This window comes from Aulonocara stuartgranti (assembly GCF_965226115.1).
Source record: "Aulonocara stuartgranti genome assembly, chromosome: 9".
NCBI lineage: Eukaryota > Metazoa > Chordata > Actinopteri > Cichliformes > Cichlidae > Aulonocara > Aulonocara stuartgranti.
Genome location: NC_138960.1, coordinates 12,349,410 through 12,369,343, shown reverse-complemented (window position 1 = coordinate 12,369,343; position 19,934 = coordinate 12,349,410). Strand labels below are relative to the sequence as shown.

The following is a 19,934-nucleotide window of genomic DNA, read 5'->3' as shown; positions in this document are numbered from 1 at the left end:
TGTGAAAGAGAATTACAAAAACGTAAGAGGCATTTCCTCAGCGATGAACCATTAAAGAATTTATCAAAAGGCTTTTTTAATGTTTAAGGTCTTAGCTTTGCTCTTCTTTACAGAAGTTGGGCTGGGTCACTTACTGTCATGTCTTTCTGTAAACCATCTGACACTGCAAAGAGTGCGAAGAGTGCAAACTCAACTGGAAGTACTTGCATTTAAAATGTAATACAGAGAAATTAAATTATTAGTGTAAAATGTAATTTTCAGTGAAATGACACATTCTTTCTCTTCTGAATAGCAGTTTTTGCTCCTGCAGCCCTAAGACACATCTGGTAGCAGCAGCTCTCACTCACCCATCCAAACCTGTCCAGGTGCAACTTCCTCACTTCTAAATATGCCCACCCCCCCAAAAAATGTGCTGCTCCCCCCGGTTTGTAATAATGTTTGTAATAATTTTAATAAATGTGCATGTAAGAGAGAGGAAGACACCCTAAAATTCGTTGAAACGGTAACTTGTTATTTATTCCTGCATCAATAATAATAATATTTTTCAGGAGCTGGACTAATCCCTCAGCTCCAGTGAAAAGAACTCTTGCTACTTCATCATACCAAGACATTTTAGACAATTTATACTCCCAACTTCGTGGGAACAGTTTGAGGACGGCCCCTTCCTGTTCCAACACGACTGCACACCAGTGCACAAAGCAAGGTCCATTAAGGCAAGTTTGATGTGGAAGAACTTGACTGGCCTGCACAGAGTCCTGACCTCAACCTGACAGAACACCTTTAGGATGAATTAGAGCGGAGAGTGCGAGCCAGGCCTTCTCATCAAGTGTCAGAGTCTGAGCTCACACATGTGCTTCTGGAAGAATGGTCAGCTCAGCAGGAAAATGTTTACAGAGGTCAAGAGAGAAAAGCTATTCTCCCCTTTAGACGTCTACAGGACCAAGTCTTTTTGCAACCACGGCTATCGCCATCTGGTGGCTTAAAGCGAGAATGCAGGTTCAGGGCTTCGTTTTGCCTGGGGATATGATATTCTTCCTATTAGTGTGTTTAGCCTGATGAAAATTTAAACATATAAAATGAAAAAATATATATAAATAAAAAAACCCTCAACATCTGTTAAAATCCCAAGTCAAACACAGCCCTCTCTTCAGTATACCACAATGCAGTGTTTTCATGTATAAGGCTACAAAGAAGCATGCAGACAGCTGAGACATTGTTGGGAGGCCAGGTCAAAGCTAAACCCGAGGTGTGAATTTGTGGCATTGAAAGACTTTCTCAAGTGATACAACATGATCCTGCTAAGAAATCCCTTTACATTATTCACAATTAGCACATTGTAAGTTGTTTCCTTGGACAGTGACAGCTATCGTCATCTAGCCTCTCAACAACTTGTTAATCCTCTGGGTCCTTTAAGGTGTCTGGACAGGGTGATGGATCAGTTTAAGTCTTTTTAAACTCTCATTTTTACTATAAAACACTGATTTTTAAAGCTGCAAACTGGCTATTTTAATTTGAACTGTTTGTTATTGTAGACCTATGATGTGCATGGGACCAAATATTCCACTTATTTCATCAACAAATCTGTCAGAAAGCTCCTCCTCAGATCAGCACAAATGCAATCTGTGACCACAAGATGGAGATGTTCCAAGAGTGAGCCACTCTTATCAGTTACAGCATTTTTTAAAATCATAATTTATTCTGAAAGCACAAACACATTTTACATTGAAGTATTTAATGTTAGTAACAGGAAAATCAAATCAAAAGATTTTTGTTATGACCCATTAGAAACGGTCTTGTGTACTAACAGAAAAACACATTTTAATTCTGAAACTGATCATAAATGTTTCAAATGACACGTGAATGATTTTTTTGTGGAATGTCGACCAAAGAGACAGAGACAGTGTTTGTGTTGCCTCTCAAAGTTCATCATGGCTAATTGATACCTGTGCTGATTAAAAAAGCAATGCATTTGGCTGGATGGAGCCTCAGCCCTTGTCGGCTTGACTGCGGTCTTAAATGCATTTGTCATCTGGCTGAGCTGTGCAGCAGAGCAGCTTGCTGAGTGGAACAGGCTTCATTTCTCAGAACAAAAACACTTGGGTTTTAAAAGAAACACTGCTTCCTAATCTGACTTGATCAGTAGAAAAATATCTTTCCAATCACTTTAGCACAGCTACAACAGCTGTCATGCTGAATTTAAAAAAAGAGCAATAAATGTAGTTTATTGAGTGTGTGGAGCATCAGCCTTTATGGCTTTCATTATAGTATCAAAATGGCAAAATACAACTTTAGAAACTGTGTGAATATGATGGGATGCAGTGCTGTTGATCAGGTTCTGGTTTGTGAACAGACCTGCTTTTAAAACCATAAAAGCTGGAATGGATTATAATGGACAGATGAAAGGTTGTCGATGGTTACACCCAATAAAGAGGATCGATTTGTTTCACTAAATCACCTAAACAAGGCATTTTGTAGAGTGTACAGCAAGTGTGCAATTTTTTCTTGAATCAACAAAGGTAATCTCCACATTTCAACTTTTTTCTCAAAATACATTTTCGACTTTAGTCTCGAAATGATCAGCAATATAGTTTTCTAACTAATGTGGCCCTAATACTCTGTCATACCCAACCTCAGTTCACATGCATCTCAGTGCAGCCGCAGAAAGGCAGTCGTCTCTGAGCACGTCACCTGGCTCAGTCTGTCTCTGCAGACAGACATCTCCGGCACCAGAGGCCTATGATGACAGCTGAGGTTGAGGATCTTAACAAAGATTGGTATGTTCCACCCTTGTAGTGCAACAATGCCCTCAAGGTTAGAGTGCTGCTCTAAACATACACTGTTAACGCTGTCTTATGAAGAACTCAGGGCAAGATGGGGAACACGGGTTGTCATCCTCTCTCCACCTGCGCAGGACCACGTTATCACCTCATAAAGTGACTGCACATTCCCACTGCTCACTTCTTTTCACTACTTAGTTCTTCCAAATGGACAAACAATTGCAGTGCATTTCTGTAGGATGTACTATAGCAGATTTTTTATCTGGCAAAAGATGAAAAAGTTTATTTGTTGAATATTTGGCAAATATTGTGAAAAGTAAAAATGACAGTGGCATACAAATTGATAATTCTTCTCATAAGTCCTTCACATGGCTCTGCCCTACACAAGCTGCCTTTAGTAGTCAATAATAATGCTATCTGTATTGTTATTGGCAACACTCGCCCTGTATTTACTTGGGATCAGATTGATAACACCACTTGCAGTTGGACTACTTTGTGTTAGCGTTGTGGTGGACTGGTGATCCATCCAGATTTTGCCTTTCACCCAGTAAAGCTGGGATCTCATGCACCTGCTGTTCTTAATCAATAACAGTTAAAGAAAAATAACTGAATGGATACTCAGAGTTGGTATTGTGAGTTAGATATTGCCAGTATAAATGTCATGCAGGTGTTTGTGTTTGTGCAAAGTTTGTTAGGGTTTAAGCCTCCAAACTTCATCATAGATCATAACCCTGTAATCTGGAGGATGGCAAAATAAGGACTTTCAAAAAACAGCAAGTTTTTGATGTGCTCTTAGTTCCCTAATTGCTAAGACTTGGTAAGAATATTGATAAACAAAAATAATATATTCTGATCACCTAGTGTTCCAGTTGGGGTTTTCATTCTTGAAGACTTAGACAACAAAAGGTTACATAAAGTATCTAATGTCATTGGTGTTTAAGAAAATAATAGATATGTAAATGAAATACATCCCAAAAAGGAAATATTTAATATGCCTAAAGCAGCTAAATTCCACTGGAAAACTGGAGACCTGACAACCTTCACTCCTAGTCCCTGTTCTGACATCCTGTATTATCTCCAAACAACTGTATACTGTATCATCACTCAGGTGCATTACAAGGTGAAGTTGAAGCTGCTGTACATAAAGCAGACAGCCAAGGTAGCTGATGTAAGGAGAACATCAGAGCATGTTAGCTGACCCTTCAAACAGTACAGGACAGCTGAGAGCTGAGTGTGGAACTGACAGGGAACATTATGTAAGGGCTAATAAGACTACTTGAGGTGAGGCCCTTGAATGTGGAGCATTCAAGTGTTGAAAGAGTCTTGTTATACAGTGCAGGGGTCTTGGAAGAGAAGATTCCTTCTCTAAGTCTAAGAGAAATTATCACTGTGTAGACAGTCTCACACTTTGCACGGTGAAGAAATACTTCTTGTGATCCTGGTGACAGCAGCAGACACTTGTGAATTCAAACGATTTCTCCACCATGATCATATCAGGTATTTATCTTTACAATGACAGAAACTGATCTTTTACTCAAGAGGCTGTGATGATTACTGAAAAGGACTCACGCGCTCACACACACGATGGTTTGCGTCACTGTTGAGAGGGGCTGTGGCCGTATGGAGTGCCTGCTTTGACTTAAGCTCGGCAGAAGGAATCCCAAAACAATTTCACAGGTTTATCTTTGTCCTCAAGGGTAAATGGAAGGAAACAATGTCAGGCCAACAAGATGAAGCGTGGGGGTGACAGAACGAAGTAGCAGTTATGGTACCAGTATATAGGGTGGTGACCTGGCCTTGCCGAACAACAGCTGCAAACACGATAATGCTCACACTCAAATTTGGATTGGATTTAGAGTGTGAACATGCAGAAAAATGAACAAAAGCTCGACTTGAATATAAAACAGATTCTTTTTTGTATCTCATCGACTCCTCTTTTAGCTAGATTGTTATGCAAAGTGGAGAGAAATGGCACAAAGCCAGTGAGTGTGAGGATCTAAGTAAGTCTGACATCGTGTGCCACTATGCCTTGGCTGTCAGTTTCGGTGCCAGTGACATTTGTAGAGGCTTTATGAACGTCATGCTGCCATCTCAGAGCTCAAGGACAAAAGGAAGAAAACAACAGGCTATAAACACTTGCCCACTTTGTTTTCAAGATTATTGTGCTGGGGAAGCAGCAACTAATAGTAAACCTGATGTATATTTATTGTATTCCACTTGTAGTATGCTGGCACTGTATATTCCTTGACAGTAAAGCAAAATAAAAATAACAGAGTTTAAAGACTGGAGTCAGGTGGGAATCAACCAACTTTTCAGGTTATTAAAGATGGACTGGAGAAGTGTCGTGGGCAGGAATGTCATAGGGTGGAATGATTGCAGTTGACACATTTTCAAAGGGGTTGAGGTCGGGGCTTTGGGAAGGCCATTAGAGAAGCTTAATGTTAGCCTGTTTTATCCATCCTAAAACAGTTTTGGTTTGAGTTTGAGATCGTTGTCCTCTTGGAATACCCAACATTAGTTGTGGTTAAACTATTTAGCGTTTGATTTGAGGTGTTGAAGCTCAAGAATTTGGTGGTATTCCTGTTTTTATTATTCCATCCACTTGCAATGTGCAATGTACCAGTGGCAGCAAAACAGGACCACCACCATGCTTGACAGTTGGTACAGTGTATTTAGGACTGAAAACATCACCTTTACTTCTCCAAACATACCTCTTGCCATTATGGCCAAATAGCTTAACCTTTGTCTGGTCTGACCATAAATCTTTTCTCCACGAGCCATTTGCCTCGTCCATGTGGGCAGTCGCAAATTTCAGTCGAGCTTGAAGCAGGAGCTTCTTCTTCAGTGAAGAAGAAATGGCACATAGAGACCATCCAAACTTTTGTGCATCTACAATTCTCCCTCTTAGATCTTCACTGGTTTCATTGGACTTTTGCATGTTTCTGAGTGTTGGTCAATCCAATGAGTGCTGCCAACCAATCCTTTTTTTTAAAGAAACACTACGAGTTGTAGTCGATCATGATCACTAAGATAAAGTTAACAGGCAATGTGCAACGTTCAGCACCCTTAATTAAAAGATTTAAGTGAGTGTTTGTATAAAGTTACCAAAGTTATCATGACATTCATGATGAATTTATGTAAAATGCTTACCAGCACTTTCACTATCTTAAAAAATGCATGCTTCATAGACACCTGAAATTCTGATTAGAGGCCTTTAATCTGCAGAACAAGAGGAGCAAGAACATGTGTAATATTATTCTGACTGATGAACAATGTACCTGTCATGTGGTGTCTAGCACCAGTTTGTTGGCATCGAGCCTGCTGGGTGCTGTGGGCTGCAGAGTGCATCTCTATGCCTGATTGGACTGGGATCTGGGGAGTGTGGGCCTACAGCTCTTTGTTGTGTTCCTTGAATTTTCATGAAAATTTCTTCTGTTTTTCCTTTTTGGTACAAAAAGCGCACCACTCCTCGATGTGCCGAGGAGTGGTGCGCTGGGTGCAGACAGCCAACTGTCAAGACCCACAAGGTCACGGTGAACCTCAAAGTGTGAAGTTGTTAATGTCGAAAGGTTTTGTGCTTCTTGAGGAGGGCTTCAGGTGGTCCATTCAATAAACGTGTGATTTAAGGATCTTCTCTTGCTAATGTGACACTTATTTACAGCACTGGCTGCGGTGTCATTAGTAACGCCTATATGGGGGAGGTAGTAAGTGTCCTTTGTGTGCTAAATGTATTTCCTTACAGCATGGCCACTTAGACCGTTGAAAGCAAGCAGCTGTCACTCCCGACCTTTTACTATAGATGGAGGAGGGTCATCTGAGGCCCACTGGGAGGCAAAGGACTACCAGAAGGAATCCAAGTCAAAAATTCACAGGGTTTATCTTTGTCCTCCAGGACAATAGAAGACAATACCACAGTCACAAGACACGCAGACAGTGCTTACAGTAGCAGTGACGAGGCACGTAAGAAACTAATAACAGAATTTAGACTTTAATAACAAAAAAACATGAGTCAATGATTCTCATTTAAGACAATAAAATGTGTGGAAATGGGTTTAATATAATGAAAATAACATAAATGATTCATATAAGAGTCAGAGCTATTTTTAATGTTTTTTTTAAGTGATTTTCTTGCTTTTCTCACAATTGAAGGACAGAACTAAAACAGATGCTGATAGAGGACAAGCTAATTAAGCTTCGGCTACAATAGCCGATGGCTATATTTGTCCACACCTTTATCTCCAAATACAGGTGTTTCTTTTTTGATCCCTTTGTGTTCTGGCATCATGCCTTTTAGGGCGGCTGTGTGCTGAGGCACTGCCTCCTGGATGTATAAAAAGAGGAGGTCAGAGAGACGGGAGAATGGACAGAATCACACCATCTACAGGTAAGCATACACACATTTTATAATAACATAACTATAAGGACATGTACTGAAAATGCATTTCCTTTTGTCGTCTTGTCTTTCTAGAGACCCAGTAAACTTTCATCAAGGGAAAGGAAGAGAAAACAGGTAAACAGCTCCATGCTTTTCCTGTTTCAAAACAAAGTTATACTAGACTCAGAATGACATTTATGTCTGTACTACTGTAGCTTGTGGTCGTAGTTCTTAGTTAACAACATTTTTATGATATAATTACTAATTATTACCTTTAAACTATTTGCAGAAATACATTACAATTAAATCAGCTTACAAATTCTCCCAATACCATCCAAGAAAGATGTAACCAACACGCTTTTAAACCCACACTCTTGCCTCGCAGCTTTCAGGATGTCAAGTGACGCCATCATGGCGGAGTTTGGGTCGGCAGCTTCCTTCCTGAGAAAGTCGGAGAAGGAGCGTTTGGAAGCTCAGACCAGACCTTTCGACATGAAAAAGTTTTGTTTTGTACCCGACCCCGAGGTGGAGTACGTCAAAGCCTCAGTCATGAGCAGGGACGGTGACAAAGTTACCGTTGAAACTGAGTTTGGAAAGGTTAGTGTGTCATATTTACACCAGCTGAATAAAAACTGAAACATTAGTTGAGATTATGAACTTACACCCCTGACGGGTTTTACAGTTTGATTTAAGCTTTTTGTTAAACCCTTTTAGACCGTCACCCATAAGGAGGCAGATATCCATCCTCAGAACCCGCCAAAGTTCGATAAGATTGAGGACATGGCGATGTTCACCTTCCTCCATGAACCTGCTGTGCTGTTTAACCTCAAAGAGCGTTACGCAGCGTGGATGATCTACGTGAGTAGTAACCACAAGCCCGGCGATATCTGCATAGCATGGAATCTGTAGCTTAATCTAAAAGAAACCAAATAAAACTTGCGTAAATCTTCTTCCACAGACCTACTCAGGACTGTTCTGTGTAACTGTCAACCCCTACAAGTGGCTGCCAGTGTACGATAAGTCGGTGGTCGCTGCCTACAGAGGAAAGAAGAGGAGTGAAGCTCCTCCTCACATCTACTCCATCTCTGACAATGCCTACCAGTATATGCTTGCTGGTATGTTCACCTTGTATACAGGACTTTGTAACGGTCTCTCTGAGACATTTAAAAAGATAACTTCTAACATTTATTCTCATAAATCTTGCAGACAGAGAAAACCAGTCAATCCTTATCACGTAAGTCAGTCCCGATAACCAGATCTTTTTTTTTTTATTATCAAGACTGTGTTTAAGCTGTTACAGAGATGTCTCACAAGCTCACTGGTTTTTATCCCCAGTGGAGAATCTGGTGCAGGAAAGACTGTGAACACCAAGAGAGTCATCCAGTACTTTGCCAGCATTGCAGCGGTTTCTGGCAAGAAGGATGAAAAACAGGAGAAAAAGGTCGGTGTGATGTGATATTTTGAAAGCGTTATAAATACAGTTTAGATGACTAAAACTTTCTATGCTTTACATCTGCAGGGCACCCTGGAGGATCAGATCATCCAGGCCAATCCTGCTCTGGAGGCGTTTGGAAATGCCAAGACCATCAGGAATGACAACTCCTCCAGATTTGTGAGTTCACTTGTTTTGAGGGAACTGCTCTACAGTTCATGCCAGCTCCACTTTCATTCTTTATGCTAACAAATGTCAACACATTTAAGTACAGAGTACAAAACACCAACAGTGAGTTAAGTGAACATTTCAGGCAGGCTTTACAAAATCCTGGATATCCTCTTCATTCTTCACTGTCCTCACTGGGTTCAATCCTACATATCCTCACAGGGTAAATTTATTCGAATCCACTTCGGAGTCAGTGGAAAATTGTCTTCTGCTGACATTGAGACATGTGAGTATGCTGTGACATCATCATAATCCAAATAATTTTTTCAAGATTTGCATGGTGCTGTGTTTAGAGCACACTATGTGTTCTACTTAATTACATTAACTTTGTTTTCTAGTTTCCTATTTTGATGAGATTTCCTGTAGGTTTCAACAAAGTGGCATTCAATTACTGTTCTACCTTTACATTTTTTTTCTTTTATAGATTTGCTGGAGAAGTCTCGTGTCACCTATCAGCTCAAGGCTGAGCGGGACTATCACATCTTCTACCAGATTCTGTCCCAGCAGAAACCAGAGCTGCTGGGTGAGTGCTGAATAATAGGCTGGGTAGAAGGGTGATCCAAAATCCAAGTGGTCGGGATCAGATCCAATAGCATGGCTGTATTTTCCCACTGCAAACTACCCGTGTATTCTATGTGTAATTCCTGTCTTTTTATCCACTGTCCATACCAGAATAAAGCAGAACGTAGTCACATAGATTGCAATCTTTCTTTTCTCTGGCAGAAATGCTGTTGATCACCAACAACCCCTATGACTACGCCTACATCTCCCAAGGAGAAACAACCGTAGCTTCTATCAATGATTCTGAAGAGCTGATGGCTACTGATGTGAGTGAAACAGAGCATAGTGGAAAATACAAATCCTCAAATCTATATACATATTCAGCAATAACAAACGGAAATGCAATTTTCTTGTTTTAGGAAGCTTTTGATGTCCTGGGCTTCACCCAAGAGGAGAAGAATGGCATTTACAAGCTGACCGGTGCCATCATGCATTATGGAAACATGAAATTCAAACAGAAGCAGCGAGAAGAACAAGCGGAGCCTGATGGCACTGAGGGTCAGAACAGAAATAAAACCTCAGCAGTGTAACTATATAACAGTATAACTACAGAAAATAATGCTTTAATACAACATCCGTTTACAGATGTCGACAAAGCGGCATATCTTATGGGCCTAAACTCTGCTGACCTCATCAAGGGGCTGTGCCACCCAAGAGTTAAAGTAGGCAACGAGTGGGTCACCAAAGGTCAAAGTGTGCAGCAGGTGAGATGAAATAAAAGGAACCTCACAGTTCTGTGAGTACTTAAAGAATACAACAAATTTAAACTTTGATTTCATTGCTTTCATGTTTTCTTTTTTTAAGGTGTACTACTCTATCGGTGCTCTGGCCAAGTCAGTGTACGAGAAAATGTTCTTGTGGATGGTGGTGAGAATCAATCAATCTCTGGATACCAAACAACCTCGTCAGTACTTCATTGGTGTGCTTGATATTGCTGGATTTGAGATCTTTGATGTGAGTGTTAAAGGGTTTAAGGACATCTTACACAATATTTATGGAAAAATGTCCTTCCTGTATAATGTATATGAAATCTGACTCTCACTTTTTTAGTTCAACACCTTCGAGCAGCTTTGCATCAACTACACCAATGAGAAGCTGCAGCAGTTCTTCAACCATCACATGTTTGTACTGGAGCAAGAAGAGTACAAGAAAGAGGGCATCGTTTGGGAGTTCATTGACTTTGGCATGGACTTGGCAGCCTGCATTGAACTCATTGAAAAGGTTGGTGTGTTCAAACTTGGTCATTTTGACAGCTTTTGTGTATAATAGTCTAACATCTTATCCATCCTTTATTAAAGCCCATGGGCATCATGTCCATCCTTGAAGAGGAGTGCATGTTCCCCAAAGCTTCAGATTCGACATTCAAAGCCAAGTTGTATGACAACCATCTGGGTAAAAGTCCCAACTTCCAGAAGCCCAGAGTTATTAAAGGAAAAGCAGAGGCTCATTTCTCTCTCATCCACTATGCTGGTACTGTTGACTACAACATCACTAACTGGCTGGAGAAGAACAAGGACCCGCTCAATGAGACCGTGGTTGGACTCTATCAGAAGTCCACTCTGAAGTTACTCTCAATGCTGTTCATGGGGTATGCGGGTGCAGAGTCCAGTAAGCACTTTTGGGTTTTTTGCTCTGTAAATTTTCCATTATTTAAGAAAATCACAGTGATATTTATATAACTTGTAACTCCATGCAGCCCAAGATGGAGGAGGCAAGGGAAAGGGAGGAAAGAAGAAAGGTTCTTCCTTCCAGACTGTGTCTGCGCTGCACAGGGTAAAAAATGCCTAAAGTTGGGAAGGTTTTGTAGGTTTAGCCTACAGTGCGGACCTACTGATGATTTCCTTCTTACTTTTACAGGAGAATCTGAATAAACTCATGACCAACCTCAGGTCAACTCACCCTCATTTTGTGCGCTGCATCATCCCCAATGAGACCAAGACTCCTGGGGCGATGGAGAATCCTCTGGTCATGCACCAGCTACGCTGTAACGGTGTGCTGGAAGGGATCAGGATCTGCAGGAAGGGATTTCCCAACAGGATTCAGTATGGAGACTTCAAACAAAGGCAAGAAAAACATCATCTGTTGTTCTTTCGTACAATAGCAGCGATAGAAGGTTTTCATATATTTCTAGTCCTTAAACGTTTTTCCCCTGGCAGCTTAAGGTTGACACGTTTTCCCTATTGGTTGCTTTTAGCAATTGTTTGCAACATTGTAGTTTCCCTTCTCAAGGGGCTTTTAGACAAAAACACTAACTTTCAGAAATCCTGTTCTCTGGCGCTGCTGGCAAATGCTGGGAAACACATTGTAACCCCACACTTTGGGTTGTTTGCCTTCCTATTGTTATTCTTCTTTATTTTTTTTCCACTTCATTCAGTTATTGTAATAATGCTATGGCTGTATCGTTTCAGATATCGCATCTTGAACCCCAGTGCTATTCCTGAAGGGCAGTTCATTGACAACAAAAAAGCCTCAGAAAAACTTCTGGGGTCATTGGATATTGATCACGAGCAGTACAAGCTGGGGCACACGAAGGTTTGTTTCGCCAGCTATATTAACAAAGAAAAGGCTGAACTTTTTTTCTGTGCAGTAAAAAAACAATGAAAACCACTCTGTCACTATCAGGTGTTCTTCAAAGCTGGTCTGCTTGGTGTTCTTGAAGAGATGAGAGATGATCGCCTCGCTCTCATCATTACTGGAATTCAAGCAAGATCCAGAGGACTGCTCGCCAGGATTGAGTTCCAGAAAATTGTTGAGCGCAGGTTGGTGCCAAAGTCTTCATATTTAACATGAAGATAACATTACATTAAGATAAAAATGAACTTGAACTGTCTGATACATCCCACAGGGATGCCTTACTCGTGATCCAGTGGAACATTCGTGCCTTCATGGGCGTCAAAAATTGGCCCTGGATGAAGATGTTCTTTAAGATTAAACCTCTGCTGAAATCAGCTGAGACTGAGAAGGAGATGGCAAACATGAAAGAGGAGTTTACAAAGCTCAAAGAGGCATATGCCAAATCTGAAGCCCGCAAGAAGGAGCTGGAGGAAAAAATGGTCACCCTTCTCCAAGAGAAGAATGACTTACAGCTCCAAGTCCAATCTGTAAGATACATTAGTCATCTAAAACGTACGTGGACGTGATACATAACTGTAATAAATAACAATACTGTTTAATTTCTTGCATTTAGGAGCAAGACAATCTTTCAGATGCTGAGGAGCGCTGTGAGGGTCTGATTAAGAGCAAGATTCAGCTTGAGGCTAAAGTCAAAGAGCTGACAGAGAGACTCGAGGATGAAGAGGAGATGAATGCAGAGCTAACTGCTAAGAAAAGGAAGCTGGAGGATGAGTGTTCAGAGCTTAAGAAGGACATTGATGATTTAGAGCTGACTCTGTCTAAAGTGGAAAAGGAAAAGCATGCCACTGAGAACAAGGTATGAAACACATCCAATCATGTTCACAAAATATAAAACGACTTATAATGATGAGTATTTTACCACCCTTTAGCTCAGTGTTATAGAGTCTCAGACTAACTGTTCTTTATTCTAAAACTAAAATAGTTTGGATTTGATAGCGAGTATCACTGGACTTTGATCCGGTTGCCATAAACACATATTTGAATGAATGCTGATACTGATTGTCTTCAGCTATGAGGTGGAATTGTCACGTCAATGTCCACAGATTATTGTTATCATGGATGGACTACAAATCATTCATTGGCGTTTAAAAGAGTTTTTATGTGGTGAAAAACGTCTCCATGTACCAGAGTAAATACTCTTTCTGTGATCTTATTCTAAGGTGAAAAATCTGACTGAAGAAATGGCAGCTTTGGATGAAATCATTGCTAAGCTGACCAAAGAGAAGAAAGCTCTTCAGGAGGCCCACCAGCAAACGCTGGATGACTTGCAGAGTGAGGAAGACAAAGTCAACTCTCTGACCAAGGCCAAAGTCAAGCTGGAGCAGCAAGTCGATGACGTAAGCCTATTAAACGCAGATATTTCACTGAGATAAGCTGTCAAATTCTTGCAATGAGATTATGGAGTAACTCTTTTGCCCTTCAGCTTGAAGGATCATTGGAACAAGAGAAGAAGGTGAGGATGGATTTAGAAAGAGCCAAGAGAAAACTGGAAGGGGACCTGAAGCTAACCCAAGAAAACATAATGGATCTGGAGAATGACAAGCAGCAGCTAGAGGAAAAACTCAAAAAGTAACACTACACTTTAAAAATCACAGAAATAACCCACTGTTTGACAAAAAAAAGCTGCTTACTAATTCTAAAACACTGTCATTGAATGTAGGAAGGATTTTGAAATTAGTCAGCATCTCAGTAAAATTGAGGATGAGCAGGCAATGAGTGCTCAGCTCCAGAAGAAACTGAAGGAGTTACAGGTAACAGCGGGTTTTTATTTATGTCTTATTTTGTCTTTATTTTGTGAGTCCTATATTAATTTTTTTAATGAATCTGGTAAATTCAATCAAGGCCCGCATTGAGGAGCTAGAGGAAGAACTGGAGGCAGAGCGAGCTGCCCGGGCCAAGGTGGAGAAACAGAGGGCTGACTTGGCCAGGGAGCTGGAGGAGATCAGCGAAAGGCTGGAGGAGGCTGGAGGAGCCACCGCTGCCCAGATCGAGGTGAACAAGAAGAGGGAGGCCGAGTTCCAGAAGATGCGCAGGGACCTTGAGGAGGCCACTCTGCACCATGAAGCCACTGCTGCCGCACTGAGAAAGAAGAATGCCGACAGCGTGGCTGATCTGGGTGAGCAGATCGACAACTTGCAAAGAGTCAAGCAGAAGCTGGAGAAAGAGAAGAGCGAGCTCAAACTGGAGCTGGATGACGTCGTCTCCAACATGGAGCAGCTTGCCAAAGCTAAAGTAAGATGTCCAAAGCAAACAAATGGTTTTTTGACAATGTTTTACATTTTTTGCTGTCTTTTTTTGTAAAAATTTAATTTGTCTTACTAAATGTAACCCCTAAAGATCAAAATCACTCTTATATCAGTGTGATGAGCATTTTCAATTTTAATATTAGTGACTTAAGTTACATAAGAGTGTTTATACACTGATTGCATAAGCATAAGCAGGTCAACCCATATTGACATGTTCAGTACTTTGGTTTATGATGGCTGTTTAAGATGGTGTTTAAACAGTCTCCCTCCAAAACTGACACCAGTTCCCTTAGCCTCTGTATTTTTTCTTCAGTTGTGATTATTGCGGTGACAAACCAAACTTATATAGTAAAACTTTTTTCTTAACAAGTTAGCATGCTTACATTGTCATTACAGGCCCATTAGCCTTCTGTGATCAGTGTGTAATTCAGCACATTGTTATGCTAAGTTTACCAGCTTACAGTTTTAATGCTAAGCTAGGCTAACTGTCTTGGGTTTAGCTCTAACTTGCTGACAATCTTACTGGTGTAAATAAGGAAACAATAGCTTTCCTAATGTGATTCGTGGTATAATGGTACATGTTGATATAACAGCTTACATTCTAATATGGAAATCCTTTCACTCAGAGCAACCTGGAGAAAATGTGTCGCACTCTGGAGGATCAAGTGAGCGAATACAAGACAAAATCAGAGGAGGCCCAACGTTCCATCAATGACTTCACAATGCAAAAAGCAAAGTTTCAAACTGAAAATGGTAACGTGATCCTAAAGAGGTCCAAGTTGCTAGAGCACCATTACATTCGGAACAATGGGGATAGGAGTGAGAGAAAAAAACTAAAATAAACCCTCATTTTGCAGGTGAGCTCACCAGGCAGCTGGAGGAGAAGAACTCTTTGGTGTCCCAGCTGACCAGAGCGAAGCTCTCATATACCCAGCAGATTGAAGACCTCAAGAGGCAGCTGGAGGAGGAAGTCAAGGTATTCAAGAACTGTTTCTTTTTAAATACAAAACTAAATATCTACTGGCAAAATGACTTGACTTACTACTGCTTGATCCTAGGCCAAGAATGCACTTGCCCATGCAGTGCAGTCTGCTCGCCATGACTGTGATTTGCTGAGGGAGCAGTTTGAGGAAGAGCAGGAAGCCAAAGCTGAGCTCCAACGCAGCATGTCCAAGGCCAACTCTGAGGTGGCTCAGTGGAGAACCAAGTATGAAACTGATGCCATCCAAAGGACAGAGGAGCTGGAAGAAGCAAAGTAAGGACTCAGTATGAATTCCCTGTGATATCTTATTAGTATCTTATCCATCTTATCTGTGATGATCTGAAACTTCTGTTGTATGTTTGTTATTAGGAAAAAGCTAGCTCAACGGTTACAGGATGCTGAGGAAGCTGTGGAAGCTGCTAATGCAAAATGCTCCTCCCTGGAGAAAACCAAACACAGGCTTCAGGGTGAAATCGAGGATCTGATGGTGGATGTGGAGAGATCTAATGCTGCTGCTGCTGCTCTGGACAAGAAGCAAAGAAACTTTGACAAGGTAACATCACACGAGAAAGAAAAACTAGCATGCCACTAAAAATTGAACATATAAAATGAACTACTTTTTGTGGTATTCACTCAGGTCCTTGCTGAGTGGAAGCAGAAGTATGAGGAGTCTCAAGCTGAGCTGGAAGGTGCCCAGAAGGATGCTCGTTCTCTCAGCACTGAACTCTTCAAATTGAAGAACTCCTATGAAGAGGCTCTGGAACATCTGGAGACCATGAAACGAGAAAACAAGAATCTCCAAGGTTGGAAGATATCATTTGAACACGATTTATCCTTTCACGTGGCAGTGGACAGAGTAAATGGTACCACTAAATGAATCTTTGCTCTACAGAGGAAATTTCTGACCTGACTGAGCAACTTGGTGAGGGAGGAAAAAACATCCATGAGCTGGAGAAGATCCGCAAACAGCTGGAGCAAGAGAAGGCAGAGATACACACTGCTCTGGAGGAAGCTGAGGTGATTTTTTCTTTTTTAAATATGACTTTATGGATGAGCTTTATTGCCTTTCTTAAATTTTCTCACTCCGAATGCTATGAGAGAGAGACCATCATCTACTATTTCCGACAGGGTACCCTTGAGCATGAAGAGGGTAAGATCCTTCGAGCTCAGCTGGAGTTCAATCAAATGAAAGCTGACATGGAGCGCAAGCTGACGGAGAAGGACGAGGAGATGGAGCAGGCCAAGCGAAACCATCAGAGGGTGACGGACACTCTGCAGAGCTCGCTGGAGGCTGAGATTCGCAGCAGAAACGAGGCTCTTAGACTAAAGAAGAAGATGGAGGGGGATCTAAATGAGATGGAGATCCAACTGAGCCAGGCTAACAGGCAGGCAGCAGAGGCTCAGAAGCAGCTCAAGGGAGTCCACGCTCACCTGAAGGTGATGCTTCAGTTACTTGCATTTTTAAACCGAGAAACAAGATAAAGCCTGAGATACATTTTTGGAAAATGTTATCATTTTAAATTCTATCACGACAGGACTCACAGCTGCAGCTGGATGAAGCTCTCCGTGCCAATGATGACCTGAAGGAGAACATTGCCATCGTGGAGAGACGTAACAACCTGATGCAGGCTGAGCTCGATGAGCTGAGGGCTTTGGTGGAGCAGACCGAACGGGGTCGGAAGCTGGCCGAGCAGGAGCTGCTGGATGTCAGCGAGCGAGTTCAGCTGCTGCACTCGCAGGTATGTCTGCAACACTGCAAACGCTATCCTGCAAGATAATATTGCGTGCTAAAGCTGCCTGATTCTCCCGGCAGAACACCAGCCTCTTGAACCAAAAGAAGAAGCTGGAGAGTGACACAGCTCAGCTTCAGAATGAGGTGGAGGAGGCTGTGCAGGAATGCAGAAATGCTGAGGAGAAGGCAAAGAAGGCCGTTACTGATGCTGCCATGATGGCGGAGGAGCTGAAGAAGGAGCAAGACACCAGTGCCCACCTGGAGCGTATGAAGAAAAACATGGAGCAAACCATCAAAGATCTGCAGCACCGCCTGGATGAGGCCGAGCAGATAGCTATGAAAGGTGGAAAGAAGCAGGTCCAGAAGCTGGAGTCCAGGGTAAATGTTTCAGAACTTGGAGTGCTGTAAAATAGAGGAGTTGGTGACTTTAACAGTCTTACAAAGGATAAATTGATGGCTTCTTTTCCAGGTGAGAGAGCTGGAAAATGAGTTGGAAATTGAGCAAAGGAAAAGCAGCGACTCTGTGAAGGGCATCCGGAAGTATGAGCGGCGCATCAAAGAGTTGACCTACCAGGTAAACTCCAGGCTCTGTTCCTCTGTGATGCAAAAAATAAATAAAGGTTCTGGTATAATGAGCAGCACGTCCTGTGTAATGATTTAACAGACTGAGGAGGACAAGAAGAATCTGAACCGCCTGCAGGACCTGGTGGATAAACTGCAGCTGAAAGTGAAATCCTACAAGAGGGCTGCAGAGGAGGCTGTAAGCAAAATTATAGAAGCTTTATTTATGGAATATTCATGGATGAGCCTCCACTGGAGTTACATACTCCTGTCTTCATTTTCAGGAGGAGCAGTCCAATGCAAACCTTAGCAAGCTGCGCAAGTTGCAGCACGAGCTGGAGGAAGCAGGGGAGCGGGCCGACATAGCAGAGTCTCAGGTCAACAAGCTGAGAGCGAAGAGCCGTGACTCCGGAGCTAAGGTCAGTCATGCAAAATAGGTCCAACATTTTATTTAAAAAGCTGTAATTCTTTTGAAAACAAACAGAAAACACTTTAAAATGTGATCATCGTTTCTGTCTTTACAGAAAGGAGAAGAATAAACCCACCATGGCTGCAGTTAAAATGTAGTGCTGTAGCTCTTATTGTCCATGTAGCCTGAGTGCAATAAAGAATAAACGAGTTCTGAATGCACCACTATTCTCTGCTGTGTATTTGTATAATACAGTTAAAAGCATGCAAAACCTCCACCACAGTAACACAACCGTGAAACGACAACTGAGTTAGTCTTCGAGCCTCCACAAACCTTTGGATGTTTCTGAAATATAAGAAAATAAGAGTGCAGACTTGTAAAAACAGCACAGCTAGTCAGACACGACCAATAAAAAGAAATCGAATAAACTTCTTTTTAGTTATGCATCGGCAGTGAAGATTTAAATATTAAGTCTCTGGATGAACTTGAACTTTGAACCTCAAGTTTATTCTGCTCATAAACTAAAGCGTGTCTTTGCTCACCTGTGATCCAACTATAGCACGATAACGGCCATGCTTATCTTACGACTTCATGGCATTTCTTTCTAACAGTAACAGATGACTCCCCCAGAGGGCGCTGCAGTCTCGCACATAAAGCAGTGCATGAAATGAAGAGCACATAATCACCACTGGATAGCCAAATAACATGGACTCATTTCTCCATGATACTGAAGGAGGAAATGAAGTAAAACATTTTTTTTCCTCTCTAAATTTTCTAAACTACAAAGTTTAGGGTGAATTTGTGAATAAATCTTAAATTCTACCTGAATCCAAGTAAAACAGAAAAAACAATGAGTGGAAATACTTCAAAAACAGACTGCTTGTCATGAGGGTTACAATATTGATGATATAATAGGGTCAAAGTAAATGTATTAATTACATGATATAAAGGTTACCTACCTTACAACATAATCTCATAAAGAAAACAATAGAAGAAAAAACATTATTGTAACTGAAACCGTTTCCAAAGCAGTCCTTCTCGTTTGTTAACCTCTGCTGAATAGCTGCACCTGCAGTAACAAAACATTCTCCTGTTTGATGCCAACATGGCTGCGTCCATGCTGGAGCTTCATATTAAAGAGACCAAAACATGTTTGTTTATTGTCAGGTGCAACCTAATACTGCTCTCACGTGTGATCTGCAGCTCTCATACCAAACAGCCGGCAGGCACTCTGAGTGACTCAGATCTCCATTTTTCCATTGCAGATCCCAGACTTTCATGCGGGCCTACATTGGGGGCGTAAACTTCATAATGGTGGTGCAGTGGTGAGCTCTGTGTGGGCTTCCTTGGGGTGCTCTCTTTCCATAGTCAGTCTAAAAGTCTTTGTGTGGTCTGTGAGGCTAAGGAAGTCCAATATAAATACAGCCCCCTGTACTGAACATCTAAAAAAACGAAAACATTGATTGCTGTAGATACTGACCCTTTACACCTTTGGTGTACAATTACACTTCCTCCGGTACACTCCCATGTGCAACAGCCTGATTCAGCACTTTAATACTAATTTAAACTTTATCAGTTAGACTCCTATCTGTGTCTTTATCAGAGAGTTCTAGGCCTGACTTTGCTCTGGGCGAGGCTGTTGTTTCACCTCCTTTTTACACTTTCCCCTTTTAAGACATAAGATGGAAAACCACATTCAACTGCTCTGAAGAGTATGACACACGACGTGAAGCAGCCATGCCCTTCCCTGGTGATGTCATGGCTAATAACACAAAGCAGATTGTGGCATCTTAGTGAGAGTCTCTCCGGGAAAAATTCGACATGCATGGGAGAGGAAGTCTGGGATACAAGTACACTGCCAGCAAGAACTCTAATGGATGTTTTATCTAATGATCAACACACAGTGTGTTGACAACAAAAGGAAACACCCGCTTGAACAATGTGCGACCGTTGAACAGCCCCACCTAGAGCACACATTATTTTAAGAAATTAGCATC

General features: G+C 41.6%; 1 pseudogene across 1 annotated transcript; it reads left to right on the top strand.

Moving 5' to 3' along the window:
- The first annotated feature begins 7,129 nt into the window (after positions 1-7,129).
- LOC309714592 (myosin-6-like) lies at positions 7,130-19,314 on the top strand (annotated as a pseudogene). The gene is made up of 37 exons (XR_014280686.1): positions 7,130-7,749; positions 7,867-8,010; positions 8,111-8,267; positions 8,359-8,386; positions 8,488-8,593; positions 8,672-8,764; positions 8,975-9,038; positions 9,237-9,335; positions 9,536-9,871; positions 9,959-10,077; positions 10,178-10,327; positions 10,424-10,594; positions 10,672-10,981; positions 11,070-11,146; positions 11,231-11,436; positions 11,782-11,905; positions 11,996-12,132; positions 12,219-12,474; positions 12,561-12,803; positions 13,168-13,344; positions 13,431-13,576; positions 13,668-13,758; positions 13,850-14,239; positions 14,880-15,006; positions 15,111-15,229; positions 15,312-15,508; positions 15,605-15,788; positions 15,873-16,038; positions 16,128-16,252; positions 16,364-16,672; positions 16,771-16,974; positions 17,049-17,345; positions 17,437-17,541; positions 17,632-17,727; positions 17,813-17,947; positions 19,203-19,262; positions 19,306-19,314. The product of XR_014280686.1 is annotated as a myosin-6-like (transcript).
- The last annotated feature ends 620 nt before the right edge of the window (positions 19,315-19,934 follow it).